The sequence below is a fragment of the Hoplias malabaricus genome, chromosome 13 (assembly GCF_029633855.1).
Source record: "Hoplias malabaricus isolate fHopMal1 chromosome 13, fHopMal1.hap1, whole genome shotgun sequence".
NCBI lineage: Eukaryota > Metazoa > Chordata > Actinopteri > Characiformes > Erythrinidae > Hoplias > Hoplias malabaricus.
In genome coordinates this window covers 36,857,269-36,883,786 of record NC_089812.1, presented here as the reverse complement: position 1 = coordinate 36,883,786, position 26,518 = coordinate 36,857,269, and the positions used below count along the sequence as shown (strand labels likewise).

The window sequence follows — 26,518 nt, the reverse complement described above, 5'->3', positions numbered from 1 at the left end:
TCGTACCCAGATCCTGGTGACTCTGGAGCTTTGTGGCAGCGACACTACTTGCAGCACCACAATGCCACCTTGCAAAGGGACAACAGTGTTAATAATTAAAGGCCCTTCCTGAAACATGGCTGTCTACATTAGTACACAGAGCAGAATATGTACATCAGCCTCACATCAGTCTGTTCTACATCAACATTTTGGAGGACCCTCCATCAAATGCTATACATCAGGAAGAGGAGCACCTTTTGGGTATTTCCATGTGCATGGGCCATAAACTATGTGCCATTGGAACATAATACTTGGTCGGAATGCATCCGATTTGCACTTGACAAACATCAAAATGCTGGTATCTTTCTATTTAAGCACCTGTCATCTGTCTCCCCCTTTCCCTCTGCAGGTTTTTGAGGCAAGCTCAGCACTCTGCTGCTGGCTAACCTTGAGCGAGGTGAGGGCTGCGCGCGTTGACTTTGCCGATATGTGCAATATTGCATTCGTTTGAAAGCTGGGCAGTGCTTCCTTTGATCGATGGACAGAGGCTTCAGAAGCACAACTGGCATTTGAGAAGTATCTGGAGGCTGAGTTGACTGATGCAGGTGTAGGCGATAGCAAGTGCACTTGTGTGTGTAAATCTGAGGGTGAGTGTCAAATCACATTGTGTCAAGCAACCGTACAAGGTTAAAATTGATTGAAAGCAAAGAATCCAATAATTGTGCAGCATCAAGTTAGACACCTTTGTCCAATAAGACAAAGACAAATTATATGTACCCAAGTTTCAGAAACTTTCACCCCAACATTTAGCAGGCAATCCTGTAATTATTTTTGTATAAGAGCTGAAGCAGCAAAGCACATAAACCTAAGGATGCCATACCTCCCAGCACAAAGTTGTGGAACAGTGGTACTGTGTTGTTTGGTGTAGTAAGGGGCCATTTAAAGCTTTTTTGGGATGTGTATTTTTTTTTTTATTGAAAGAAATTGGAGTGTTTTTCAGTGATCAGGCCCCCCAACAAGACCACCCATAGGTAAGTGTGACTTAGGTTGTACATCATTCTCAGTGCAGCAGTGATACTGACACGTAGGTGGTGGTGTTTTAATGTGTGTGTTATGTTGGTAAGAGTGGATCAGACACAGCAGTGCTGCTAGAGTTTTAAAGCCATCAGTGTCATTGAATGAGAAAATCCATTTTAAGTCTGCCTCTTTCCCTGACAAAAAAGTGTGAGAGTTGCAGAATAGCAGCTCTATGAATGGCCCTGATATTCCACCTATATTTATGTCAATAACGGTTGGACAGTGTGTACTCTTACAAGAGAAGTTTTATCTTGGCAGTGAGTGTCTGTTCGTAAATCAGTACAGGAAAACAAGCAAAGTATCTGTGCACTCTTTTGCTGGGACTGAGAGAGAATGACTGGTGTGATCATCATCTAATCCACACAGGTCTGGTTGATGTGTGAAACATTCAGTGTAACTGTGTCACTCTATGCTCCTCCTGCCCCTCAGATCAATGCGCAGTGATCATTACTTCTGGACTCTGCATTGATCCTCAATGTCAACTCTTTTCTTTGTTAAAGATTACAGATGCCCCTTAGTTAGATTTAACTTTCATCATATTCACTCACCTCTGCCATGTTGGCACCAGGCAGCCGCTCCATTCACTTCATCAGTGGCATCTACAGCGAGTGGACGGCTGAGTAGCCAGGTGGAGCAGAGCCCCTGTTGGAAACCACTTGTACCCGTCAGTGCATTTAAAAGAGAGATTCATGTTCTTGCAAAACATAAAATTATATTTACTGTGGTCAACATTGAGCAAAAACACATGGTATAACAATAGCGAAGGGTGTAATTATAACCCTAAGCGTTTTTAGCATAAAAGCAAGAACTCCATAATCATAAGAATCAGTTTTGGCATATAATGTTTGGAAGTCAAATACAGTCAGCCATGGAGTACTGATTCAGGGTGCAGAGGAATGACTGAAAATAATGTTTTATATTAACCTATGATAAATATTTACACAACTATTAAGCATTTTGTAAATCAGTAAAACACCTTAGCATCTGTATTAACAGTCCCACAGTCCAGACAAACATGTTGGTAGGTGGATTGGCTACGCAGAAGTGACCTTAGATGTGGATGAGTGTGTGATGACTTTTGATGGACTGGTGCCCTGTCCAGGGTGTGGTCCTGCCTAGTGCCCTATGAATCTGGTTAGGCTTTGGACCCAGCAGAATTCTGACCGGGAAGAAGATGTTACAGATGACTGAATGAATAAATCTTCTCTTGCATGGTGGCAGGTTTATATTTACTGCTATTGTGTGTGACTGGATTTAAGATTTTAGATTACAGAAGAAAAAGAAAAAAAAGAAGAAAAGGGAAAAGAAGAAACACCTTTATTGATCCCCTTGGGGAAATGACTTTTCTGCATTTGACCCATCTGTGATAGTGAACAAACATTAGTGAGCAATTCTTCACAATCACTAAGGACAGTGAACACACACACACACACACACACACACACACACACACACACACACACTCCTGGAGCAGGGGGCTGCCAACTACCTCTGCGCCTGGGTAGCTGTTTGGGGGTTAGGTGCCTTGCTTAATGTCAGTTTCATCTGTGAATAGATTTTTCCTTGCTTGTCCAGGGTATTGAACCAGCAACCCTCCAGCCTCAAGCTCACTTCTCTAACCTCAAGGCCACAGCTGCCCCCAAGATAATATCGGTACCATCAAAAAAATTAATATAAAATGCAGCTAAATGTGTCTTAAATTACTTTTAACTGCCTTAATGGAGAGAAAAACTTGCTTTATGTTCTTGAGTTCTTTCTAAAAAGTTTTTAATGGGTCAAATTAAACACTGTGGCCCTTCAAAGGTGATATTCATAATTTTAATCAAAAACCTTCTAACAGAATTCTAAGGAGGTTTTCTCAAAATTTGCAACCTCTCCAGTCTGTTTGTATGCTGGAAACCAGTCTAATAGATTTACAGCCCCAGTATCTGTAAATGGGTAAAAAAGCATCTCTGTCTGATATGCTAGGCTTTCTGTTTCTGTACGCACAGCAGACATAGCATGTGGAGTTGTTTGGAGACCTTCAAATGCTGAAAAGCATAAACCAAAATAAGAAACCAATCTTGTCAACTTATTTTGGGTTTTTTGAGCTGTAGGTGAGGGGTGGAGGGTTAAATCAAGGCAGGGACTAATGGTGTAAACTTTGTGTTTCAAATTATGCAAAAAAGAAAGAAAAAGATAAAGAAAAAAAGATCAAGGGACAAGTTGTCATTCCAATAATAATAGTTTTTGAGCATATACAAATGAACTGAGTTTTAAAATATTGGCATGTTGTGCTTGGAAAAATGTTGTTCCTAAATTCTGACTGATGAGCTATATTCTGAGGCCAGTTCAGTGAATAACATTGAGGACATATGTACTCTCAATGCATATATACCCAAATAGAACTAAAACATGGTGTATGTTTCTATCAGGCCTTCAGGTCCCTTCTTAAATCATCTTTCCTGCTCAGTTCTGTAAGTCAGAGTTTGTTCCTTGCAAGTTGTATTAGTTGTATTTTGTGCCTCTTTGGCAGGAAGCCTGTCAGAATAAGAAGAACTTGAGGGAAGACAAATGTCTCAGATCTCGACTTCTGAACTAAAGGGTTAGGAATCTGGAAACTTTCATAAAACCTTTTAGAAGAGAATACTGCTCTGAGGCACAAGGCATCCCTAGAGCAGATGGAGCTGAATGCCATCTCACTGACCACCTCACGATGACCTCAACGGTCATGGAGTTTGTCGCTGTCTAAAACTTACTCATAAACACACTTGTTTACAATTACAGTTACAGACAATTAAACCAATATAATCTGTCTGCAGACATCTTAAAATACATTCTTTGTCCCTCATTTATTAGTGTATTATAAAAGGAGAAATAAACAAATATTCTCCAGTCTTTCTGGTACTCTGTTTTATTGTTGTGTCTGTACAACCAGACTTGGAGTAAATAGTTTACATTGGAAGAAGAATACACAATTATGTGAAAAAAAAATCATAATTGCTTTCAAGCGCTTGCTCTTGAAGCAGAACTACATATAACTGAATATGAAGTCTGCATTACGGAAAGCCCTGTTTCTAAATTCTGAAATTGACAGCAAGTTTTATTTTACAGTAAAATGGACTTACTCTAACATACTTTTCTGTGGAGAAACATTGTGTGTTGTGTGTAATGTTTCTTTAAATAGTAATAGATCATCATGAAGCACCAAAATAACTACGGCACCAAACATCCCCACTGACTTCAGCAAAATAGGATATAGCCCCAAGCATCGCCACCCCCCAGAAATGTATGATCACATCAGATAATTTCATATAACACTGATATAAAGTATTCTAAATGTGCAAGACAAATGTGAGAGTCTTAAATATTGATTGACCGATATATCTACATTTTTTATATAATCGGCATCAGATGATATATTAGCGCAAGAGGCCGATATTTACACAATGCACACAGGCAATGTTGTGGGCAGCTCTGTCATTCTGGCTGTTAGAGCGCCCCTTGCATCCATTTTACCATCTTACAGGCAGACATCATTGAGCACAAGCACAGGAGTACAAGCCTCCAACCTGTAGCTGCATGTATGAGTTATTTTCTCTTCTTCAGCTCTCACTATTTGTTGTTGTGGCTGCTCTTTGTAACATACACTCAATAATCTGCATCATAAACGACTGAATTGTTAGTTGTAACCTAGAAACCCAGCGTTATTTAGCCTCTTATTTCGCTCATTGGTCGGCGGCGCCTATAAAAAAATGACTCATTGTTATATCTGTCAGTATATATCAAGTACGACAGGTCCAAAGTCGACAGTTAATGTACCAAATACATAAATAAAGTATAAATAAGTATTATTGCTGTTAAATAAGTAAAAATAAGTATTTTTGCTGTTATTGGAAATTGTTTGAAAAAATATTAGTGACAGAACAGATTTTCAGATTTTGCACAGCGCCATATTTGAGTCAGTGTGTACGTATCATACACCAATCGAACGTGCAGTCTCTCAGGATCACGAGAATATACACTAAAATGTAGGACTGAGGAATTAAAGCCAAAAAAAAATATGATATTCCAAACTCATCAATGACAAAACCGCTGCTTCTCGACGCCTGAAGAGCCCACAAGCGCCTCACACACAAAGTTAGCACAGCAGCGCTTACCTTAGATTCTTCAAACATTACACAACACAGTGTTTTGGGTCACAGACTTATCATGTCATCTTTAGCATTGCTGTGGAAAATTTTACATTTCTAAACTATGAAGAGTTTGTTAAGCTTGTGGATCAAATGTCCCTGCAGAACAGAACCTGGGCCGTGTCGTAATCAAAAACATCTCAGAAATCCTTTTATTATTAGTTCAAAAACACTCTGAAATGAATGGGAGTGAATGGTAAGCTATTCTCACATGGTCTTCTCATAGTACTTCCACTTACTTCCTGTGGCACACTTTGGAAGGCAAACAGTCTGGAAACAGTCTTTCTTCAAAACATTCCACCATTGTGATGCTGTTGATTGCCTACACTGCCCCCTAAAGTCTATCTATGCACTGAACCTTGCGTACGTGTAGCGTTAAATTTGAGGATGTGCACAGAATACGCAAGGCGGCCATAATGCATATGCAAACAATTAACAAGAAGTATATCTCCAGCCTAAAGAAGCAATGCAGCATGCAGGCCTTAAATGACACCATATGAGGCAAGAACAATTTTTCAACTAATTACTTCAAGATTGCCTTTTTTTATTTGTACTAATCTCCAAATATGAATCACCAAACCTCTGCCACATTATGCCATACAGACTTTCTTTTCAGAGAAAAATTCTATTTTTTTCCAGAGCTCATACCCAGATCTTTCACTTTTGTGGAGATATCCACACAAACTTCAGGGGAAATGAGGTCTTTGTTCAGGTCTAAACAGTTGTGACCATAAGCTCTGCAAGGTCCTGCTTTGACCCCTTGGAATAGCCTAGCATAAATTCAGGTTCTGCAGAAAGCCTGCTCTACGCACTGTGCTCTGGAATCTGTTTGATCTGTGACATCTCCCTCACCTTCTCTTTCACAGAAGGAGCTCTGACAGCTTCACTTAGGAAGTGACAAGCTTTTGTTTGTGTGGGATAAAAATAAGTATGTGTTCAGTTAAATATGCATGTGGAATAGCAGGACTCTTAAAGACTAAAGCACTGAGAGTTACTTAGGAATTACAGTGAAGACACAAAACAGATTCCGAGACATTTCAGGACATCTGCCCTGACATTTTCATACTGTGCTTAGAAGACATTTCATGATTTTTTAACCCTTGGAATCCACAGTAGTCACCAGCGATAACAAAAGCCACTTGAGAAATTGTGAATCCCATTTCATGCCTTAGCCCAACCATACAGTTCTTTCCCTCTTTTTTCTAAGAGTAGGGGTGTTTAAATTCATGTTGGGAAAGAGGGGCAGGGCCAAGAGGTGATATATACCCCTTGAAACCAAGATTTTTGTGGGGAATGCTTTGTAAATTACAGGCAAATGTCTGAACAAGTGACAAAATAATAATAATAATAATAATAATAATAATAATAAATAAATAAAAATGAAAAAGTAAAGCAACAATTGTCAATATTCTCTTATTTACTGAGTTTCAGTGTATTATGTTCCTTTACTTCACTACAAGCATAAAACATTGCTGACATTGCAGTGGTTTGATGTCTCAATTTCCAGTTCCACCTTAATTTTTTTTTTAAATTGCCACAGGATATGCAGCTGGATTCATCTCCATATACAGAGAGTTATGTATGCGTGATAATATCGGAGGTGTATATTCAAGGTGTATATTGCCCTAAATTTTAATATGCTAAAGTCCAGCTGCACTTCTGATATCACTGCAGACTGGCATCAGAGTGCTGCTAAAGCACTGCTCTTATTGTGTTCCGATGTGATATATCAGGCTCTTGCTGCAGAAAATCAAGTCAAATATTTTTAACTTTCTCAACACAAAATGAAGCCTCCTCTTTTTGGAGCTTCGTGCTCAGTGTGAAAACACAGCAATGTGCTTTTATTTATATGACTAAAATGAGCGTTTTGAAACATTGTAATCATCTAATAAGAGTGGACGGATTAGCATTCATTCATTGTCTGCAACCACTTATCCAGTTCAGGGTTGTGGTGGGTCCGGAGCCTACTTGGAATCACTAGGCACAAGGCAGGAAAACACCCTGGAGGGGTCACTCACAGGCTCACACCTACAGACACTTTCGAGTCACCAATCTACCTACCAACGTGTATTGGTACAACTGACTCCAGAGGGTTAAAGCTTTTGGACCGAGCGAGGAAACCGGAGCACCCGGAGGAAACACACAGACACATGGGGAGATAATACCCACTGGGGAATTGGGGTTTTCTATAAATTGTAGGGCTGTAGATGGTTTTAATTTAATGCTTTGGAGAATAGTCAAGGGGACGTACATATATTATGGCTAAGACATAGCTCATATGAAGTCAAGTAACGGTCGGAGATTGCTGAGGTTTGTGGTTAGATATTAAGCTTGTCTATGTTAAGACCTAGTGTCAAACTAAATCTAAAGTGTGACTACAGTAGTTCGTAGGCCCTGTTACACTTTGGGTAATACCAACAGGGTCTAGGAATTAAGTAAATGCCTTTCTAGTCGGTCATCTGCCATCTCAAAATGGATATTGAAATCTCCTACAATTATAACTTTATCGTTGCACACAGCTAGGTTTGCAGCAAAATCACTGAATTCTTTTAAGAATTCTGAGTAGGGCCCTGGTGGTCTGTTAATGTTACATAATGAAAATGTGTTCTTTTTTGTGACCGGATTTGCAACGATGATGGAAAGAAGTGAAGGTGTCACACTGTTTCTGACTGATATCTAGGGTATTTTGGTAGATTACACATACTCTTCTTAGTACATAAATCTAGTACTGAATATTTATCCTGTCTAACCCACATTTCTGTGAGACAGAAAACGTCAAATTTATGATCACTTATAATTTCATTTACGATGACTGCTTGAGTTTAGTGATCCAAGTAACCCAAACTTTAGAACTGATATGTGGCTGCTATTATCTGAATATGATTTAACATTGATTAGTTGTTAAATGGCTATCCAAACCAGCACTGATTGTGGAAACTTCACACTAGACTCAAGCAGCTTGGACTGTCTGCCTCTCCACTCTTCCTCCAGACTCAGGACCAGGTAAGACACTTCTGGCATTGTCTCTGGGTCATGAGAGGCTTGATACAAGGAATGCGACAATTGTGTCCTGGATATGCCTGTGAGTGGTGGCTCTTGAAGCACCGATTCCAGCAGCAGACCACTCCTTGTGAATCTCCCCCAAATTTTTGAATGGCCTTTTCTTGACCGACCTTTCAAGGCTGCAGTTTCACACCTTGTGCAATTATATATATATGTGTCCAGCTGCCTGCCCACTTACAGACAAGGATGTGAGGTATACAGCGGATTTGGTGTGGCACTATCTGCGCGGACTACGTCGACCACTGGGACCGTTTTCAGGAGCGTCCTGCCCTCTATGACCAGGATGGGCTACTCCATAGTCACATAGGTTCTGCAGTCCTCTCTGGAAACATTGAATATGTTCTACACCAGGCCTGACTTTTCCCACCCAACAACACAAATCAGGCAAGTAGGATATACGGCGACCAGGTAAGTGATTTTAAGGATACAGATAAGATCTTTGAGATATGATTGGAACATCCCTTACAGACTCTGTTGCTTTCACCCAAAATGTATCAGGCCCTACACATTATTGTAATCATACACTTGACTTAGTTTTGACCCTAGGCACTAAAATAAAAAGCTAAATATACTACCTCAAACACCAGCAATCTCAGACCACCATCTAATTTCATACAAACTGGGTTTAGATTACAAAATATGTAGATGCCCACGTTACCATCTAAAGCACTCACTAACCCCATTTACAGTCCGTACATTTACTGAAAACATAACAGATTTATTGAACTCAATCAGTGGCCCATCAAACACACCAGAGCTAGACAGGCTAACTGACTAGATAATACACTTCAATCCACTTTAGATAGTGTAGCACCACTTAAGCATAAAAATCATCGACAGAAAAACTGGCTTCGTGTTATAGTGAAGAAACACTCACCTTAAAAATCTGTAAAAGAATTAGAGCAGAAATGGCAGTTGACTAAACTAAGTATTTCACTGTGCCTGGAAAGACAGCCTTATAAAATATAGAAGGGCAACTGTTAATGCATTCTCAGCTTATCTGTCCTCCCTGATTGAAAATAACAGACAATCCTAGAGTACTCTTTAGTGTGATCTCTAAGCTTACAAACAATCAGGCAGTTACTGAAACACAGATCTCAGACACTCACACCAGCAATGCTTTTATGGACTTTTTTAAACTACAAAATTGAAAATATTAGACAAACAATAAATACAATATTATTAAATCCAGCTTATCTGTCATCTGGTATGGCTGATATATATGGAGTCAAATAAGCTCGAAAGGATTTTGAGTTTGTAAAACAATACTCACAAATGTAACGGAGCAACTACATACACGTAATATTAAAAATCCAGAAATGTATTGGAATGCACAAATTTACAACAACAACAATAATTTAAATTCACAAATGTGAAAAAAAATATTTGTAATGTATAGAAATAATTTTTAAATGCGTAAAAAAGATTTTCAAGTACCTTCTCAAACGGCGTAAAATGTGCAAGAGCAAACATTTCTGAGGACAGTGGGATTTTTTTTAATGAGGTGGAAAAAATCCATACGTTCACCTTCTCTGCTGCATGTGCGAATCTCTTTTTACAGTTTGCGGATTTAAGACCCTGTTTTGACGGCCAGTTGATATAGATATAGAACAAAACAAAGAATAGTGGTCTTCGACCCACTTCCACAGCTAGAACTGGAGAAAATCATCTCCTCGTCAAAGTGTACAGCCTGCACACTTGACACAATAACAACTAAACTATTTAAAGACATTTTACCCTACGAAGCCCCTCAGCTCTGGAACAATATTCCAGCTAGTGTTCTGGATGCAGATACAGTTACTATTTTTAACTCTAGGCTCAAAACCCACTTGTTCAGTTTAGCTTTTGGCAACTAACCTCTTCTTCTAGTTTAAGGTTGTCGTTTCAAGAACCCATGGACATGGGGAATCATGGTAAATGATTACTCAGATGATGTGCTCTGCGATGCTGTGCTCACAATTTCTCATGTTTGAGGATGGTGGAGTGGATGGAAGTCATTGTCTGCGGATGCTCTAATGTCTCTTTCTTTCTGGTTTCCCTCCTCCCTGCTGGAGTCACTATGCTAATGAAAATATTTACATATGCTTTTCTACTGCACTCAACCAAACTAACAGATTCTCTTTAGTTTTCTGAGAAAATGGTGGCCCACTGATGGAAGATTGTTCGCTGGATTCTCCTGCGGTCCACACCAGACCAGACCAGCTGCTCACCTCCACCTACTACTGCAAGCCTCGCACCACTCACCGTGATCAACTACACTGAAGTAGAAAAGCAGATTAGCAACACTGTGACTGACGCTTCCAGTCTGGTGCACTGTTATTGTGGCCCCCGACTGATGTCACTATTATTATTATTATTATTATTATTATTATTATTATTATCATCATTATCATTATTATTATAGTGAAGCACAATGACACTTAACTGGTGATACTGTAAATTTCTATCAATAATAGGATGTCATTAATTAGTCTGACAATGATGAACAACAGAAGCGGCCATAGATTAATTACAATGAATGTTATGGATATCACAAACAGTTGATATACAAGTGTTTCCCCACCAATCAGAGGTCAGTGTCTCCTGAGTATTCAGCCGAAGTCATGATTCTGCGTCAAACCTACACAACAGGGCACATATCGAACCAAACCCTATAACGCAGCCTGACTTGCACCTCTCCGGAAATATAAATAACTACACGTTGTATCGATGCAGACCGCAATGACTGCAATTGGTCTGCAGTCAGAGGAACATGGATCAAGTTAAGTTCCAAAAATATGAACTCCTCCACACTACAGAGTCTGCAGACAGCAGCAAATTCACCACCAGAAATTTCCTCAGACATTGGTTTGGATTTCACAGAATGAATTAAAAAGGTAAACAAAGGAAAAATACAGACGTCTCAGAGAAAGCGAGAAAAAAAAAAAGATTAGCATTGACAGAGGCTCTGTTCTCCCTATTACAGCTCAGTGAAGCATCACAATAATATTGAAGCTATAAAATATTATTACATAGCGTTCCTTTAAGCTCTCTGTTTTGTCATCATAGTTGCAAAGTAGGCCTATTGTTTGAGCTATTTCTGCAGTTCTGAGCCATCTGTTTCTTAAATACTTTTTCAGTTTTTCCTTTTTGTGTGATACTGTTTTGCATTTTAGATTTGTTTTGGACTTGTTTATCTCACTGTACATAAACTGAACTGGTTTTCAGGTTTTGACCTCAATTCAAGGATTGTATTAATTTACACTTAAATAAACCTGCAACTTATTCTCACCCTAGACTTGGAGTGATTAATGACATCTACAGATCCGTAAACCCTGTAATATGAATGAATATTAGTCACTGCTGACAAATACACACAAAAGTCTGCCAGTCGAATTACTCGATTTATGGTGGAGAAACTTGAGTTCGCTTGTTTTATCTCCCACTGTATGCGTCCTTTTGCTGACAACGGTGATGAGCGAAGAGCTGTGTGGAGCAAGGAGATTTGTTCAAACACATTACGGGTTTATTCAAACATAATACAAAAGGACTGACAGATGTTTGTAGTTGAGTTAAAGTAAAAAGTTGACCAAAATGTAAATACTTTCGTAAAATACAGATACAGTAACCAATTACATTTACTTTGTTACTGTCCACCAGTCTAAATCATAACAATGTCTCCCAACAATACTACCCTACCCATTACCTTTTGCCTAACAAGTCAGAACATTTATTAGGCAGTGCCTACCTTTTTAATCAATTTAATAGTTCTGAAGGGTCTCAGCTGCTCTGGAAACTATCTTCAAGCCTGAAACACTAGACCAGAAGACAAATAGGTCAGTATTTACTGTTTTATGCACCCCAGCAGACTACATTGCTTTAACAGGGCACAATATAAGCACCATAATCACCTCAAACGACTGATTGCAACATCCACAACAGCTGCCTTGACTTGAGTAAACATTCTGCACGCAGACACTACTAATAACATAGTTCATTGTCAAAATGAAATAAGTGTAGCAAGTTGGTAAACAAGACTAAAAGAAGCAAGTAACTTACACCCAACCACTGCACTGCTCACGTGCACCACCAGTGTCCCAGTAGATGTAAACAATTAAGTTAAAACAAATGAATTCAAAAAAATAAAAACGTTTGATACACCCTAATCATTCATATGAGCTCCTTCTCCATGCACATCAAACGTGAGTTAAATGTCAGACTGGACTTACACGCGTCGGCACCACTTTCTTAAAGGGGCAACGCAGTTTTAAAAGGGCACTAGCTTTGTAAGCAAAGTGGGTCCCACCTAGAGCTAATCTTCACAAGGCAATAGTAGCTAATAAATAGGCCCTACCTGTTAAACAAAAATTTGTGAATGAATGGGATGCTCTCAAGAGTGAATTCAGTGAATTCCAGTGTGGTACCACCAGTCGTGAAACTTCCTCGCTACTAAATATTCCACAGTCAGCTGTCAGTGGTATTATTAAAAAGTAAGGAAGTAAAAAGAAGAAACGATTTCATGCTCCCAACTTTGTGGGAACAGTTTTAGGGATGGCCCCTTCCAATTCTTTTATGAAAATTATGAAAAGATAATTGTTTGTGGGCGGCACAGTGGTGCAGCAGGTAGCTCCAGGGAATTGGAGGTTGTGGGTTCAAGTCCCACTCTGGGTGACTGTCTGTGAGGAGTTTGGTGTGTTCTCCCAGTGTTCACGTGGTTTTCCTCTGGGTGCTCCTGTTTCCTCCCATGGTCCAAAAACACACAAGTGTGTGTGTCGCCCTGTAAAGGACTGGTGCCCACTCCAGGGTGTATTCCTGCCTTGCGTTCAGTGATTCCAGGTAGGCTCTGTACCCACTTTAGCCCTGAACAGGATAAGCAGTTACAGACAATGAATGAATGAATGAATAATTGTTTGTGTGATGCATGAGAGAGTGTGTATTTAGAGAACTGGAAGAATAATAATAACCATTGTATTGAAGAGGCTCTTCCCCATTTAGAAGCTCCAACAAAAGACCAAATTAGAGCTCTCATCCCCTAATATTTTTCATGGAAAACAGAATAGATGCTGCAGTTCATCAGCTGAAAATTGGGTTGCGGAGTACACTATGCGTCACAGTCAACAACAACCTTTTTTAAACCACAGGACATGAGAGGGAGTGTGTTTGAACGTGTAATTTCTCATGTTATTGGTGATGACTCAAATCCTTTAGTGTTCCACTGCTTTTGAACTTTTTAGCCAAAATAATGAATGTAAATCAAAAAGGTCTAGACTCTTTGTTTAAAATTAAAAAAAAAAAAAAAACCAAAAAGAACAGCACATAACTGCTTCAAATTGACAGTAATAACGCAATTTTGTATTGCTATGAAATTTACAAATTGACCACTATTCTCCCCGTATTATTCTCCCCATATCTGAGTAGGTAACCTCCAGGTGCTCTGGGTTTCCTCCCAAAGTCCAAACAAAATTCACTCTGGTATGTTGAATGGATAAAATTGTCCATTATAGTGTGAATGCAAACTTTGGTCTGCTCAGAGTGCTGGTCTCAACCTCACATGAACGGTAGGGTTGTGGCATCTGGTGTAAAATCTGTGCCAAGCTGAATATGCAAATCAAAATGACCTACTTTTTCATTGGAAATCCAGAACCTACACTGACTCACAGGGGCAAGGACCACTTTTGGACATGGCACAGGGTACAGATACAGGGATTCCTCACTGTAACCTGAAGTGGGGTTTGAACCCATAATGCTAGGAACATAGACGTATGTGGCATGCAATGCCATATCACACTGGAAACTACTGATTTCATTTCATAGCTTTAATACTGCAAAATAATATTATATATATATATATATATATATATATATATATATATATATATATATATATATATATATATAAATATATTTATATATAAAACAAATATGGACAAGCCCTATGTATTGTGTCTGGCGCCCCCTCCAGGGTTTGTTCCCGATAGGCTCCAGACCCACAGCAACCATGGATAGGAACTGGATAGGTGGTTACAGACAATGAATGAATGAATATGGACCATATCTGTTGCTCCATTCGTGATTAAATTTTCACACATTATAAATGGAGTCTTGTGTTTTTTAATACACAGTCAACAATGATGTATGACGATGGTTTTGACTGTGTTGGTATATGAGATATTAAGTAACACTTTATAGATTATTGATTATAAGGCTACACAAGATCAACCAACATTTCATGATAGCTGACATGACCTATAAAATGCTTATTCAAACATGTTTCAATTGTCACTACACTACTTATAGAAGTAAATGTCCTGTAGCCTTAGGAATGATCACATACATTACACTTTTGCTGATCCATTACCAGACCTATTATATGCTAGTTGCCTGAATGTCCTACACAATTGATGTAAATAGGCATTCATGTTGATACTTGTTATCGTGCGTTGCTTTACTGCATTGGACAGCAAAGACGTGCAAGCACAAGCATGAGTGGTTAGAATAAAAAAGTGACTTTGCATTATCCTCTGCACTCCCCCTACCTCTTCCTGTCTCCTCGATATTTCCCAGTGTCAGGGCAAAGAAGAGTGGTACAAATAGGAAGATAGATAGACCGAGATGGAGCAATGAAATATTCAGTAAAATAGGAGCTCTATATTTAGATGGAGGGGGTTTGTATATGTATATATTGGGCGGGAGGGGGGCGGGGGGTTGTGTTGTATTATTTATGTGAATGTGAGAGTAGGCTCTTGCTCTGATTTCCATCAGGCCCACTTCCTACCAACAGCTCTTAAAGACTGAAAGACTTTCAAAATCCATTCTACCAGAGAGAAACAGTTGTGTGGTACAAGTTAACATTTATCAAATGACTTTAGAATTTGAGAAGCACTTCTGTTCGATCTTAAAACACAAGAGTCCTACATTAATTATGCAAAATAATAGTGGAGTATTCTCTTATTATATATATAAAAAAACTCAGCTGTCTAAAGAAATGCTTGAAATGCTATGGTAAATTTGAGAAGTTGAGCAGCACGGTGGCACAGCAGGTAGTTGTCAATTGGGGGTTGGGTAGAGGGACAAGGAACAGAGAGGAAAGTGCAGGGGATGTATATTTAATAAATAAAACTAGACACAAACAAAAACCATATCCAAGAACCAAAAAACAAGAAATACAGGAGTAACAAAACTGACAGCAGTATAGTAAAGAAAGAAAACAAAAAGAATGAGAGAGAGAGAGAGAGAGAGAGAGAGAGAGAGAGAGAGAGAGAGAGAGAGAGAGAACGCAAGAGAGTAAAACTAAAACATGGAACTAGGAGACTAAAAACAGGGATAAACACTAAACTTGAAAGCTAAACACAGCGAGGCTAAACTCTAGACAGAAAGGCTGAACAAGGAACATGAGACAAAAAAACAGAGAAACACAGCTAAACATGCGAGAGTAATAAATAGACAAGACAGGAAACAGACAAATGACAAACAAGATACACCTGGGAACTAATCAAGACACATGACATGTGATTTATACATGAAACCAAGGGCAATGTGAGCCAACGAGGGGAAACTACATGAGAACATGACACAGGGCGCCTGCTCCCAAAAAAGGTCACTGAGCCACATTATTTACATATGTTAATTTATTGATGTGAGGTGCAAATGCCAGAATATTTTCGTTCTTTTTTTTGGCCCATGTCACTCTTTAGGTCCTTGTGTTTCCTCCCACATTCCACAAATACATGTGGGTAGCCAGATTGGTTTTGTGATATTTTCCACTTGTGCGTGAGCGATGGACAGATGCCCTGTCCATTGTTTTGCTCCAGCATCATGCCCAGTGATTCCAGGTAGGTGCTGGATTAGGGCTGGTCAATTAATCAAAAACGAATCGAAATCGACATTCAGAACTGTCTATATCTGTCTATAACTGTCTATATAAACCTTGTTTGTATCAATTATATCATTCTGTTCTTCATCCTTTTTTGTTGTTATTATTTCTGTTAGTATGTCTCCCACTGTGTTAATGTACTGTCCCCTTAAAACCATAATACTATGCATGCAGTCACATGATTCCGCCCCATTGGAAGCAACATAGAGGAAAACTTTTTGACTTTTGATTCTTTAGTAAAGATGGTCCTCAACATAAAGACATGAATTGTAAACACTGACCAAAAGTTATGTTTTAACACTTGAGGCACAAGCTCATCACCAAATATGAACAGTGCATGGCTCAAAAAAACAAAAAACAAACAAACAAAAAATAAACAGACAAACGCCTATCAACTAGGGTGGCCCTACATCCGGCTTTTGGTCGGACAGACCGGTTTTTCTGCTCCGTCTTCAGCCCGGGTCAGCTATTAGTCCTTTTATTGGAAGGCAGCCGAGCCGGTTGCATATATCTTTCTGTGTGTCATTGGTTCATGAACATGTCACAACAAATACATTGAATTTAATTGATTTAACGGCATTGCCATGTGATATCATAACCCACCAACCAGCTAACCGCAGAAAACCCGCCCTCTAAGTGCTAGTCAATTAGTAAGTTCTAACAACAACTGCAAGCAACTCTGTGAAAATGAGCACCGCACGGAGAAATGAGAGTACTCGCCTTGAAGTAGATAGTGTCAAAGCATAGATTCAGATCTGTGTGAACCTCACAGAAGGGTGTAAAGAGATGTACCACGCATTCCTGGCCAATAACAAACCCCTGGAGGCAGCAAGAAAAGGACTTAAGTATGGCAAGTAGGCAGATTTGTAGCTCAACTTGTTTAGCTCTTTTACATAGGTTTTGATGTTAACTAATGTTGAAATTATTCTGTACACTTATGAAAGCATTTCAGCTAAACACCATACCATACTGTGAGTTTCTGGAAATTGATAAATGCAATCTTTAGAAGTTTTTTTTCTCCTGATATTCTGGTGTCACATCCTCCTTTTGGTGGTGTGATGTCCTCCTTTTTAAGGTTATGAAAGTGGCCACCCTACTATCAACATTAGAAAAATATATCCCAGCTTTAATGCTGGAGCATATTTATAGTACAAACCTTGTCAAGGCAAAACAAAAACAAAAAACACCCTTCCCCCAAAAAAGCCCCCAAAATTAATCATTCCTTAATCGAAACTGAGATAAAATTCCTGATATTGATTCGCATTCATATCGCCCAGCACTATTCCGGACCCACCATGCCCCTCGTCAAGATAAAGGTGTAAAAGAAAAATAAACTCCACCAGAGTAGCCCTCTTGCTCAGAAACAGCTTTAAACAGCTGCTTCTATTAATGGATTTAATTGATTACAGTTCCACATACAGGCATGGTGAACCTGTTTATCAGAGGCTTACCACAGACCAATATTGAGGTATCCTTCATAAGCAACCACTGATGCTACACTATCAGACATTAGCACTGGATGAGACCTTCAGCAGATTACACAGTGCTTGCTGGGCAGCAATGGATAAATCAATGAGCAGCAAACTCCAAGATCAACACAGCAGTGTGAGAGTGTGACAGGAGCTCTATATTTAGACACGAGAAGGCGTGTATATAGCTGAGGAAGGACAGGGTGTTTATTTAGGTTAAATAGGAGCAAATACACTCCATGTCCATAAGTATTCAGACACCGCTTTTAATTAGTGAACTAACTACTTTAAAATGCTTCTAATATTCAAACAGACATTCCGTTTTATTCCATTTATCAGAATTATTACATATAAAATCATTTGGAAATCATAAAACTCTGGAGCAGTGGTGCATGAACCTAAGGTCAATATTCCCAAAGCCAAGGCGATCTGCCTCCATTTATAGTTTTGTGCAAGATTTCTATCAACATCCTCACAGTAACGTTTCAGTAGGACGCCCAGAAGAGTAGCAACTGTGATTAGACAGACTACACGTGACAAAAACTTCCTATTTAAACCATAGATTTCAGGAGAAACTAAAGTCCGAACGAGCCAAAATAATGTGATTGATCACAATTGTTGGAATCATTTGACTGCGGTAAAAAACAAGACATAATATACACACTATATAACACATTTCCACAAACATGTACATTCCTTGACAATTCAGGGTATTGTCTGGAGGAGGACAGGACAGCATCACATCACCATCTGTCCAATATCATCTATGTCTGGTACATCTGCTTATTTTTTTTTTTTTTTTTTCGTTTATCAGAGTGTGTCCACCTACATAGATTTGTCCAAATTGTGCCAAAATGAATCTCTTCCACTGCATTTCTGCCCTGAATCAATACTGCTCTGTCAGACGCACAGTTGGGAAATCATTGCAGCTTGCCCGCTTCCATATGACATCTCGCTGCTACCACTGTTTATTAGACAAGAAGATGAGCAGACAGCCAAAATACAACAGGGAGATATGAGCCATGTTCACAGCCCTGATCATCATAGCAGCAAACGATGAGCTTCATTTCAATTCTGGCTCCAGACAAAAACTAATGAAGATCTTTTATGTAAACAATTGTGGCTGATGGAGTTCTGGGATTGGAACAGTGGTTCTCAGTCATGGTCTTGGAGTATTCCTGTCCCGTCTATTGTATTATTTTTTCCTAATTGAACCAGTGAGGAATGTTTAAGGATATCTAGATCTTCATTGGAAACCTAATGATTTCTTAGAATTAAAAAATACATGTCTGGATTTTAGGGGTGGCACAGTGGTGCAGGAGGCAGAGTTGCAGGCACACAGTTCCAGGGACCTGGAGGTTGTGGGTTCGAGTCCTGTTCCGGTTTTGGTGTGTTGTCCGCATGGGTTTCCTCCCAAAGTCCAAAAACACACATTGGTAGGTTGATTGGTGATTCAAAATTATTCAAAATTATCCATAGGTGTAATTGTGTGTGTGTATGTATGTGTGTTGCCCTGTGAAGGACTATTGCCTCCTCCAGGGTGTATTCCGGGTAGGCTCTGGACCCTCTTGAGTCACTGCTCATTTTTGGTAAGAAACAAAAAATCTTCAACATTTAATAATTACATTTTGACTATAGGAAAATGTTACAGACTCAACCCATACACTGAGACGAGAAGGAATTAAAATAAAGCTGACTTTAGAACAACTACAGTGTGAGATTGTTTCAGACAATTTTATAAGAAAAAAATAATTGTGGACAGAAAATGCTGAGATAAACTACTACTCATATTCATAGCATATCAATAGCATATATTGTTAGTAGTGTTAGATGTACAAATATGTTTTTAAAGAATTTCCTTTGTTCCTTTGTTATTTTATTGTAAATGGTGTGTTTTATTTAAAAATGACCCTTATTTTATTAAAAAAATAACCAAAGTTTAAGTAAAAATATGGTACATTCCTGATTGCTAACATTGAAATCAGTATCTTTAAACTGTCTAAAGCAAAACCCACACATATGTCTGAATGCAATGTTATCCCCAAGAACAAAACCAATCAATGCACAATGCAATAAATCTTTCTTCCTTGCCATTTGCACACTATATTTATTTATTTCTATTTAATGAAATGACTATTGTAATTTTACTACAGTGCAACAGCGACTGTAACAGCACCAGAGTGTTTGAATTTTGTACGTTACACAAAACTTTTGCTTGAACTTCTAAGCAACATAATCTCTTACATATCAATTATGCTGATTTTTCTTTTCATTCTCTTTATCCTTGCATTGTTATTTCTGTTAATACTGTGTTCATGGTCCAGCCCAAAACATACTACTGCGCATGTGTAATCACATTCTGCCCCATCCAATCTGCCGCATAGTAGCGACTTGGAGGAGAACCTAAACAGAGCCGCCAACAGAGCAACTCAAGCAGATTCTTCCAAAAAAAAAAAAAAAATGCTGTGTCTTCGTTTGGAAGTGTTTTGACTTTAGTGAAGACGACACTGAAGATGAAGAATGTAAACAAATCAAATGTAAACAATTTGTAATGAGAAAAAGAGTTTCAGGGACCAAAGGTAATGCCACCAGTTGGTTTCAACAGTTGAAGCACAATAACATCACCATAAAACAAAAGCATGGCTAAAAAAAATAGAGACTGACAAGGTCCCAGCCACTCTAGGGGAAAATAAATATGCTGAAGTATTAAAGTTGGGATTTTTTCAGGACATTTTTCAGGACTTTTTTCAGAGGGCAAAACTAAAATACAAAATAATCATTCATTTATCATAATCAATGTTAAACGTTCAATTAATCATTATATTAATTTGTGGTCATACCTTCAAGCACTACTTTGTGATACTGCCAAAAATATCTGGCACAGCATTTAAACTCTTATTAACTGTTAGCTTCTTCTGTCACTGTACAAACAATTAATACATTCTGGGTGAACTAAACCAAGGAAAAAATCCATTAGGACATGTTGATCAAACAGATACACCCTTCTCATCATCCATGATGTGACTATGTCTGACATATCGCTGAACTTCATCACTGGGTGTGTTCTTCCTGTGTCCACATGGGTTTCCTCCGGGTGATCCGATTTCCTCCCACAGTTCAAAAGCACATGTTGGTAGGTGGATTAGCGACTCAAAAGTGTGTGTGTGTGTGTGTGTGTGTGTTGCCCTGTTAAAGACTGGTGCCCCCTCCAGACTGTATTCCTGCCTTGTGCTCAATTATTCTGGGTACGCTCTGGACTCACCACGACCCTGAACTTGATAAGCAGTTACAGATAATGAATGAATGTAAGTTATGCTATTTAAGCATAATCGGTCGCACACAGCTTTGTACAATCTCCAGTAGAATAAACCAGGTGAGGACTGAACCTAGGACCATGGATCTGTGTGGCAATGACCCTAGGCTTGCACCACCTTACCCCCTTGTTCTGAAAAGTTCCATAAGTAAAATCTCAATAAGATTCATGAATGTTTCATGCCACTGACTTTCAGTGTCCCCTTTTCAGAGACCTACGTGCAGCATTCCCTTCATAAGCCTTCTCCAGCAAACATGAGGGCCTCAGGTTTGTCAACCATGCATCAAGTCTGTCTACTTTGTTTTTATCTTAGCAGTTATTTCCCATCAAACAAGACTGGGCTCCTGTCTCTTTGAATGGACACAGACCTACAAACCCAGAACTAAAAGCCCAAACTTATTTGAAATCACTAATAAAACCTGAAAACCCAGTGATTTGCTGGCTTTACCAGTGAGCATATGTGGCTCGGTTTGCTAACAGGTGGGATTTTTCCCACCTACAAATATATACCACATTAATTATTACTAGCTTACCCAGTCATATTGCAACCAGTGACCTGTCCACTCTCTTATAAGCTCTCTGTTCTCATTCTGCAAATTCATTGTCAAATAGGAGGAAGGCAAATGTCTCTCAGGTTGAGACTCTTGTAGCTGTACCCCCCTCACCTCACAATCACTGATAAGAGAGCTAAATTTAGGCATTGCCCTCCTCTTGACATTCTTGGCTTTTATGGCTGGATCACAAGTCCCTTATAGATTTCAGCCACTCCATCAGGAAAGCTCCTTATTTTGGCCCACTCACAGCCAAGAAGTACGTTTGCTGCTTCATGAAGGGGAAAGGAATGGCACTGTCAAATTGGGGGTTAATCATAGATCAAGAGTTGTGAGAATTTGGCACAAATTGGTAAAATGCACAGCACTGTGTACAGTATGTGACTCCATATAACACTTTTGAACAATGACTGCAAATATTTGACCAGAGTGACTCCAGATCAAACTGCTGCAAGGGTCTAGAAGATTCTGGGACAGAAGGAATTCCAAGGAAATTGACTGAAAGAAGAAACTGCTTCACTGTGTCTCATTAAAAGCTTCCCTGTGTACAAGGATTGTGCATCCGGATGCTTCCCTGGACACCCTTGTCTCTTTCCTGCCACCATAAATATTCTAATAAAGGTGTTTATGTGGCATTCCTCTGTGGGGGATTTAGCTGTTCAACAATGCCTTCCAGGGACTCATTTTAATAAGCTGCTTTTAATTTAATGTACAATCCCAGTAGGTGCTGAAATATGACACCATTGTGAGCTCCCCTTCCTATTGTGATCCATTCTCACTCCTGCCATATGTGCTCCATTCACACCATTGATTGTTATTCCATGTGTCTTAGGGGAAGGTGCCAAAATAATGCCATTTTCTCAGTCATCCAGTAGCTCTTAATCAATAGCCAGCTTCTGACCACACATCTGCCCTTAGCTGGAAATGTTTGGGTGTTGGACCATTTTCAAACTTGCAGAAACACAGAGATGTGCAATAAATAAATAAACAAATAAGAGAGCAATACCACCATGCCTGATTCACATCAGTGTGACTGCTGTGTTAAGAATGGTCCACCACACAAATAATATCTGGATGTCAGTGGCCTTGCAAAATGAATAGAGTGTCACATAAGGGAGACAGAGCTGAGAAAATTACCTAGGAGTATAAGGTATTTAACTGGTGTGTTGTTTTTAAAATAATCGAAAATATAAGTATTAACATGCTACGTTCACAAAAGCTAACATTGAAAACAGCATATTTAAATCTTCTAAACCAAAACTCACATGTACGTCTGGATACAATGTTATCCTCAAGAACAGAAAAAATCAATGCACATGCTTTTGAAACACTTTTTCTTTGATGCTTATGATGGAACTCATATATAATGCGGTGACAAAATATAATATCAGTGCCCAACCACACTAATGTTTATCAATGCAATCAAATTCTCAGTAAAGGCTGGTTAATAGTTACACGAGTTGTGCTAGACTGTCATTGCTTTATGTTCATAGTTCTCATTGTCATGGAAATTTATTTTATTTTTATTTTAGTTGTCTGCAGGCCTTGTGCAAGACAGTTGTTTCCAAATGTCTAAATTTTGCATTTATTAGTGCAGTTTATAAATCCTTGTCAATATTTTATCCTAAAAGGTCTGTAAAAAAAAAAAAAAGTTATTCTGGGCCAACAAGTTTGTCATTTTGGCCATGCACTCACGGTAACTGTGAACCAGCTTTATATGTTCCATCAGCTAGTGTAGAGCCTTTCCTGTAAAGTAGAACATGTGTTAAATCCATGTTCCATGATGCAATGCTTAGAGTGTGTGCCAGGTGAAGTCCACATCAGATGGATCCACTGACATCAGCTTTCTTCTACATCAGTAAACCTTGCTAAAGCACAGCTGAAGTGGAGACTACACACCACAGCTGGATTCTCCTGCAGTGCCAGCAGGGTTCCCCAATTACTGCCCCCTCTTCCTGTGATGTGAAAACTACTGTGGTCACACAGGCTTTTGAAGGTGATATCTAAGAAGCTTTGCAGCCATGAAAAGTGACACTGCAAACCCAGGAGACCAGGCTGTCATAATGTTGCACTGTGTATTGAAGCTTGGCAACAGAGTAAAAGACAGAACAGAAATTCATAAATGCTAATGATGCAAGATATTGCCCATGGAGGATTTATTGAGTGTTTTAGTACATATCTAAACCACAAAAGTGTTTATGTACATACCTTTCATCTTCAAGCTTATTGGACAAGAAGGATAGTGCAGAAGATAAACAGAGACATGAATACTACCATATGAGAATGATTTGTCATTATGGCAGCTTTGAAAAAAAGGATAATGTTTGCACATAAACTGCACCACACTGCTCTATTTACTCTACTGAGATTGTGTTTTATATATACACATACACATACATGGTTGTTCTCTTTCGGAGAATTGCTACAGCAGATATTGGAACATCACGGTGGGCATTTGGCTGCATTCAGCCTGAAGAGAATTAGTGGGATCATGCTGAGAAATTATGTTGGGATTTTTAGATCTTAAACTCAACACATTAGCAACTGGTTGGGTCTGTACCTTAGGAGTATGACTGACCCAAATATTTCAGACAACAGTTTAGGAGAATTTATCAAAAAAACAAAAAAACAAAAAAACAATTGCAGTAAAATCTTAAGCTATGAAATGGTTCCATACAAATATCAGAGCTTATTTGCTTATATTTTCTCATTATTTTGTATAACTAATGTACACACCAACATTTCTCTACCTAAAAACGAAATATATCATGAAAATGCAACTATGACAGCTTTGAGATTAAAGCCAGAAACCTCAGAGAATAGTCAGAATATTTCAAGAAATAAAGTTTTTCTGAATGTAGAATTTCTGAATATTCTGACCTTATCCCTCAGTATCAAAACATTTTCAATGAGAGATTTATCAGTCTTTTTGTGGGGTGAAGTGGGGTGGTGGGTTTGTGTTTTGAGTGGACACAGTGGACACAGCCAAAATGCATTTCATTCTCAAGCAAACTATTCAATACAAATCAAATTTGGCTGCTGTTATCACAATCTTTATTTGCAAGAAAGAATATTTTTAAAAATCGCACCCAATCATTTACATTAGGGTAACTTTAAATTTTGCATACTTTTAAAAGGGTGCCATCAGAAAAGCTGCACTACAAAACCAAAAATTTGTAAACACTTACTTATACAAAAAGCTTCTGAAATCAATAATTTGTTCTCCTTAACTGCAGTAACATTCTCTTTATTTCTGGGAATTAAAGGAATAGTTCACAATTGTAATCAAAAAAGTTCAGAAGATGTTTCCTTGCCATTTGCTACCTCCCCCATATGTTTCTGTGCTTGAAACCGGTCCACCTACAATTATAAACCTTCCCTTTAACTGTAATCATACACAATATAAAACATAAAATATGTTATGCCTGACCTTTAGAGCGTTTTTCACCAGCCCACACTGTCTACAGTATCCAGAGTGTGAAGCCACAATCGTGTGAGTGTTGTTGGTGTGAACAGGCTCTCAGTCTCTGATAAAAGTGCACAGATATTACAGTGATTACAGTGTTATAGAATTACAGTATAATGACTGTAGAGTGCTGAAGAGTATGATACTGTATGCTGAGAGTACTATAATGGTAGCCAAGCTGCCAGCAAGCTACTCTAAATTTTCCAATCTATAAAAAGTGCCTTTGAGTCATGCATCATCATCTCTCGCATCTGCTACTTATAGGAATGCAGCACAGAATATAGTCACATCAGCACAGAGAGAGAGAAAGAGAGAGAGAGATCGACTACCCAGTTGATGATATATGGTATCAATTTAAGGTTGCTGCATAGCGGTGAGGAAAATAATGAAATTATAACCTTTAATAAAACATATGGGAGAAGGAAGGAAATATATTAATCTTCAGAAACCTTACAGGAAAGAGCAGGGTAGAGAATGGCAGGATAGGAGAGTGGCTGTGAACTGAGTGATGAAGCTTGGGGCTTAATTAGCTGTATTCTGAAATATTCCTCATAGCACCAAGCACAGGGCCTGGCATTTGAATCTATCCCAGAGAGTGGTGTGGTGACCTCTGGGCCAAGGCATCAATCCTACTCTGGGAAAAGGAAAAAGTATGGCTTCGGCCTTGGAGCCCTGGAGGATAGCTTTAATTGGGTTTATCTGCACTAATGGAGTGATGAAGCTCAGTTCCAACAGCTTCAGGGCCAATGGGAAGGTCCACTAATGGCTGGGGAAAGCCTTATGTGGTGCTCCTCCAACAACCACTGAAAGAAAGTGTAGTTCGAGAAAGTGGAAAGGCAAACACTGGAGAGGACGAGTGTGGGAAAATTCACATAATGTTCTGCAGTCAGCACTTAGTGCTCCCATTTGAAGGAGAGTTTCCAGCCAGAACTAATAAAAAGGTAATTGGGTACATATTAGTATATGGCACAGTGAAAGTCCTTAGCTGTATGTATGTACACTCACTACACTTCAGGTACAGCGGGTGGAAACTTCTCCAAACTCTGCAAATACTCCACAAAGAGGGAAAAAAGTGTTTAGATAACATGGCTATTTTTGTTTTATTTTATTTTGTACTTCCCTCTTATTGTCTTACCTCTACATTTTAAACACTTCCAATTCTGTCTAGACTGAGACAATGAGGCACTAACAAGCTATTCGGTGGACACTCTCAAGCTTAACATGGAGGTGGTGGAACTACGGGGGATAGAAACAAGATGTTTGAATGACAAAAAGGGGAAAACGGGCTTAAACACAACGAATCAAACACAAACAAAATGCAAAGCACCCAAACAGCCCATATATTGCTTAACAATTTGAATTTCTCAAATTGCTGTGTGTTTGCAATATGAAGCAACATGAGAAGCAATGTGAGACTTGCCTATGATGTTTTAGGCTGTTTACATTACAAACCTCATCAATTCAGATTTTTTGCTCAGATGGAATATTAATGCCTTGATGTTTCACATTCAAATGTAAGTGAATTGCATCTCTCTGCAACGTGAGCAAATCTCTCCCTGAAACTGTATGAATGTGC

At 38.9% G+C, this 26,518-nt stretch overlaps 1 long non-coding RNA gene across 1 annotated transcript; it reads right to left on the bottom strand.

The window, feature by feature from the left end:
- Positions 1–1,604: 1,604 nt before the first annotated feature.
- On the bottom strand, positions 1,605–12,420 carry LOC136664415 (uncharacterized). Its single transcript, XR_010795142.1, has 4 exons — positions 12,330–12,420; positions 12,182–12,248; positions 12,019–12,086; positions 1,605–1,698 (listed from the first exon to the last, which is right to left on the bottom strand). It is a non-coding gene; the product is annotated as an uncharacterized lncRNA (long non-coding RNA).
- Positions 12,421–26,518: the final 14,098 nt, after the last annotated feature.